Source organism: Octopus bimaculoides, chromosome 2 (assembly GCF_001194135.2).
Source record: "Octopus bimaculoides isolate UCB-OBI-ISO-001 chromosome 2, ASM119413v2, whole genome shotgun sequence".
In the NCBI taxonomy this organism is placed as follows: Eukaryota; Metazoa; Mollusca; class Cephalopoda; order Octopoda; family Octopodidae; genus Octopus; species Octopus bimaculoides.
Genome location: NC_068982.1, coordinates 6,633,577 through 6,639,730, shown reverse-complemented (window position 1 = coordinate 6,639,730; position 6,154 = coordinate 6,633,577). Strand labels below are relative to the sequence as shown.

The window sequence follows — 6,154 nt, the reverse complement described above, 5'->3', positions numbered from 1 at the left end:
AGAGAGAGAGAGAGAGAGAGAGAGATCATTCAACTATTTTAGCTACAGACCACAGACTACTACAGGTTTCCCCCAAGGAGTGATGTCACTAATAATCATGTATTCATTTTTCTTTTGTCATCTCTTACATGAAGATCAATTTCTTGAAGTCAGTGTTCACCTCTTCATCTCATATTTTCCTTGGTCTCCCACTTCCACAGGCTCCATACTTTTCAAGTACTCACCTCTTAATTTTGCAACACCTTCTGTATTCATCACATACCCTAACAGTACAGTCTTCTCTTCAATTCTCCCTAAATTCACCCTTTCTCTCAGCTCTTTCATGCTCCCTTGTTGAGACACACTACCATTATAACACCTCCAGCAGAGCATGTTCACTTCATTTCTTTTCAGATGCCACAAATCTTTCAAGTCTCACCATTGCATAGCATTGCATTCCATACACAGGCATCATACAGTTTGTCCTTCGGGCAGAAATACCTTCCATACATTTGTTCCACTTCATTCTTACTTTGGCTGTTACACTTTTGGCACATCCACTGCCACTGCTAATTATATCACCTTGTAAGCAATCAACCACTTCTTGTGAGCTTTCCAAGTATTTGAAGGCATTTATTTTGTGCTTAATACTAGATTTGACTACTCCAATGCATCTGATTCATATGAAGACTTCCTTCACTGTCAACCAACTTGTGACCTCAAGCAAATTATTTTCTTTATAAATGATTATTGAGAATTTCATTGCATACATGTACACACATGAACACATTAGTTTTGAAGTGGATTGAACTGAATCCTTTGCAGTTTTACTAATTTCCGTATATTCTTTTATTGGGTATTTTGTACCAGTAACTAATGAACTGACTATAACGAAGTGGAATGGAGTGGTAGGCTACAAAAACTCTACAGTCGTATTGGAATTTGAATAAAAGACTTGTGTCTCATTAAGTTTAATTAATTTATAACACAAACTAGTTATGACCTTTTAATTTTCTTGATTACATTTTCAAAATGCTATAAATTAGAAACGTCAAATATTTTTGATATTTTCTTCTATACTGTTTACATATCCTTTTTCTAAGCTATCATGAATCCAATAACATTTTCTTACAAATCTGGACATTTAAATGTTTTTGGAGAAATCGATTTTACATTCGGATATCTTTCTAATGCTAAAAGTTCTACTTTGATGGCAAGTGGTCTCTGCTTGTAGCCAGCAGAATTTCGTTTGTGATAATCATTGAACTTGATATGTGATAAGAAACACTGATTTTATATCATATTTAGATTTTAAAAACTTACAGAAAAATTAAATGAATATTTTTAAACAACTTTCAACAAATAACAACTTCTTTACACAAAACAATAACTGAAACTGTACAGTAAGAAAAATCTAATTTCCAGTAAACACGACTTATGGAGGTGATAAATTATTCCAGTTGCAGTGTTACTTGTATAATATAGGACTCCAGCAAGAAGATTATGAATTGAGTTTCTTTTAATATGATAATCTGATTATAATCTGTGTTTTTAATATTGGTTCGCAAATAATTTCTAATGAATATTGATTTAGAATAATGTTTGTCTGGGTAGATGCAGACAAATATGATGCCAAGTACATGAACGCAGCTCATAAATAACACTGATAAAGATTGTTACAGAGAATATTAGATTGTTACCTACAGCCTATATATATGTTTAAAAAGAACCTTAAATGTAAATCCTATAACATTATTGACAAAGGTTAAAGGTTATGAGATTCTTAACATACAGACTGAATTGCCTGAGCTGCTAATAACTATAAATAAACTGTTAGATATAAGATTTGTTGTGAGAGGTAGTCAATTAAACTGGGCAACAAAAAAAGGATTTATTGTCTGCTACCCAGACAAATGGTGCTGTACTAAACTAAATCGAATACGCTGTTTCCGAATCTGAACTCGGAATCGCTCTAGCACGTCAGGATTTTGAGTTAGGCATATTATTTTATGTTAATAGTATATTAGAATCAGGAATAGTGAAGTTCAAGTTACATAATTATTATAATAGTATATTAGTATTGTATATAGTAAATTTATGTTCAAGGCAAATAGTATTATAATATAATGGTAGATAGTATATTTATGTTAAGGGAATATTCACTTTATTTTTTATATGCTCAGCTCAGAAATGTTTGAGACACTTGTTCTTGCACTTATGTGTTGCGTTTGTCTCCTGTTGTGGGAACCAGCAGTAGTCACCCATCATGTGTGGATCGAACTGGCCCTGATACTTCGTTTCCATCTCAGATATGTCCTGGTGGAACCTCCCACCATACTCATTACTAACGACACCAAGATTGTTATAAAAAAATCGAAATGAGAATGCAAGAAGTGCATTTTAAAGGACATTCGACATCCCATTCTTTGATATGCTGTTAGCATGTTGTTTATTGAATCAGCATAGTTTTCAGCTCTATGATTTCCAAGAAAGTTCTGTACAACTCACACGAATAAATCCCATTCTGTCAGCTCAACTGGATTCAGTTTACCTCTGAATTTGCTATCAGATATCTATTCTCTGATCTTGGGTCCAATGAAAATGCCTGCTTTCAGTTTTATGTCACTTTTCTCTGCACCAAATTTTACATTTAGGTACTGGAAGCCACAACCATTGCTTTTACGAAGTTTTTCATGAGACCGAGTTTGATGCGAAGGGGTGGAAGGAAGATCTTTTACAGGTCTACCAGTGGAATATGCCACACATTGTATTGATCAACTACGTGCTCATCTCTTTTAGGCCAGTCTTTTACGGTGTAATGATTGCTGTCGTTGTGGCTGTTCCAAACACACACGAAGCATATATTTTTGGTATATCCCAGCTGCAGTCTTAGGAGGAGAGAAATCACCTTTAAATCATCATAAATATTTCCTCATGTGAACTGAGTAATTAACTCCGTTCAGAAAGAGTTCCAATGATTCATGAGTTTCTTCCATACCGACAACATGATCCACAGGAATGGAAGGTTTTTCGCTACCATAATGTGACAACACAGCTTTGACAAGGCTATAAACATTCTATAAACATTCTCCATTCGTTAACCACATGCTCGTGTCCTAGTTTTTGCATGAGCGCATTAGCATCAATACAGAAACAAGCATTCTTTTCATGCTTGAAAAAGACAGATGAGCCTTCATGGTGGGAACGGAAAATGGAAATTTCCCTTCCTTGCTGTTTGAGATTCCATTGTTGTAGTTTGGATCTCAAAACTTCTGTCCTCTCCTTTGACAATGCTAGGTCTCTTGCTAAATCATTTAAATCTTCTTGATTAAACCAGCCTGGCTCATTTTTCTTAGAATCAACTACGTACTCTTCATTGATAGGAGAGTCAGGGGGTTCATCATGAGACGTGTCAAGGTCTTCCAGTGAATCATGTGAGAGGGGAACTGGGACAGGGTTCTCGAAGTCATGTAGGACTGGTTTTAAAGCCGACTTACAATCTGCATGCACAATTTTTGCTTTGGTTTTCTTTGAGAAACCACTAATATTAGTCATGCAAAAAGTAACAATCAGAGACATGATCGGCTGGCTCACGCCATACCATTGCTACAGCAAAAGGTATTCCCTTCTGTTTTCCATTCAGCCACTGTGTAAGCCCTGAATCACACATGGTGTAGCATATATGAAGTGCCCACCTCTTGTCTTGGTCCCCAACTTTACACTCGAAATAATATTTATAGGTAGTTTTTAATTTGGTGGTAATGTTCTTCCGCTGGTCACACGGAGCAAACGTTCTACATACATAACAACAGTTGTCTGGGTGATTCACACAGCCTCTCCTATTCATGATCTAACGCAATGGAAACAGTTAAAACAGTAATCACACAGAGCGAGAGATACACATACCACATGTGACGGCAACACAAACAACACTGAGAGGCATAGGAGTGGCTGTGCGGTAAGTAGCTTGCTTCCCAACCACGTGGTTCTAGGTTCAGTTGACCACATTTGGATGGTGCTTTTTACGTGCCATCAGCACGGGAGCCAGTCAGGGGGAACTGGCCATACCTACGATTTTGGTTTTACTTGATTCAACACGCATATATAAATATATGAAGGGCTTCTTTCAGTTTCCATCTACCAAATCTACTCACAAGGCTTTGATTGGCTCATGGCTATAGTTGAAGCCCTATTATCTGAGTTCAGAAGTTAAGCTATCCAGAATCATCAGAACTAGAACTTATAGAACACTATTGATCACTTCTGTGTATTGCATCCATGTGACTAATGTTCCTGAAGCTGCTACCGCACAATCCTGCTGTTGCTGATACTATTTCTACTAGGAATCCTGCCGCTGCCGCTGCTGGAACTGTTTGCGTCTCTCCTTCCATTATACTCGCTGCTGCAGCCTGTAATCCTGTTCTTAATGTCATAACTCACATCCATGGGGAAAGTGTTGACGGTTGATGAGGCTGATAGTCAAGAAGGTGTCGGTAATGGCAGTAATAGAAATAATGGTGATCTTTGAAATATTCCAAGAAGCACAGCCAAAAGAATACATAGATTGATTGAAGGGATATAAAGAAGAAGAAATATGAGTTTGAACATTATTAATTTTACAGTAGAAATAAATTGAGCTTTAAAACTACAAAAGATACATTTCATTAAGTAAACGCTATCTAAAATAGCAATGATTTTTATGATCCTTCAGTCTAATTTTAGATTGCTATTTTTTTTTTTTGCCACTTATTTTCATTTTATGCAAAAAATTCTTCATTATGAACAACTAAATTGGATATTCTATTTAGCTTCTAAACAGCCTTGTCACATATTTCAAAGAATTTTGTGAATATTAAAGCAGAAGTTAAATACCTGAACACACACATACATACATATATACATATGTATACTACAATGTATACTTATATATATCATTTCATACACCAGTTACATCATGAAAGTGCCATTTCAACCATCTAAAGGACATAAAATTTGTTAAGATTATTAATTTCTTGAGGTATCAAAATATACTTGTGTGTGCGTGTGTGTGTTTACTTACATACACAGATGCATATATCATCATTGATTTAACATGCAGTTTTCCATGCTTGCATGGGTCAGATAGAATTTGCTGTGTAGATATATATATACAGGTGCAGATATATATATAGGCGCAGGAGTGGCTGTGTGGTAAGTAGCTTGCTTACCAACCACATGGTTCCGGTTTCTTTCCAACTGCATGGCACCTTGGGCAAGTGTCTTCTACTATAGCCTCGGGCCGACCAAAGCCTTGCGAGTGGATTTGGTAGACGGAAACTGAAAGAAGCCAGTCGTATATATGTATATATATATATGTATGTATGTGTGTGTATATGCTTGTGTGTCTGTGTTTGTCCCCCCAACATCACTTGACAACCGATGCTGGTGTGTTTACATCTCCGTAACTTAGCAGTTCGGCACAAGAGACTGATAGAATAAGTACTAGGCTTACAAAGAATAAGTCCTGGGGTCGATTTGCTCGACTAAAGGTGGTGCTCCAGCATGGCCACAGTCAAATGACTGAAACAAGTAAAAGAGAGTAAGAGTATACATATTAATAGTTATCGCCAAGCCAACATGGCTGTCCAGAAAAATAGGACGAATGCTGCCGTTGATTAGCTCCAAGAGGCCATCGCCTCTAGCTAGCTATGTGACACACGAACCTGTGTCCATTATAACCTTCGAACAAGGAAGGTCACCCACTTCCCCTTGCTGGTTTAGCATCTACAGACTAGTTTCAGGGTATTTGCCTCTTATCAATGTAGAGCAGCCAAACCCAGCAGGTGTCACTCCTGACTGTCTGTTTGAAGGAAGATGTCTCATCTTCGAAATGCCTAGTTTAGAATAGAGGCAGTTGATGAAGGAAAAGTTCCATACGTGGCTTGTCTGTTTTCCTATGTGTTCATTCTGTTGTACGTAAAAAAAATTCGTTTTTTGTGCTTTGTTTATGTTCCCATTTCTTATTTTGTCCACGTTTTTTTGACGTCCTGTACCCGGATATGCATGTATATATACATGTAGATGTAGGTATGTACATATATGTATGTATATATGCATATGCTAACATATCATTTGTATTATTATATTATCGAATGCCGCATGTCCCTTTGCAAGTAAGTTTTAATTTTATATATAT

The 6,154-nt window shown here is 36.6% G+C and overlaps 1 long non-coding RNA gene across 1 annotated transcript in view; it reads left to right on the top strand.

Annotated features, from left to right (window-relative positions):
• The window catches only part of LOC128250439 (uncharacterized), a 161,656-nt gene that overhangs the window by 147,757 nt on the left and 7,745 nt on the right, over positions 1–6,154 (top strand). The window lies entirely within an intron of this gene.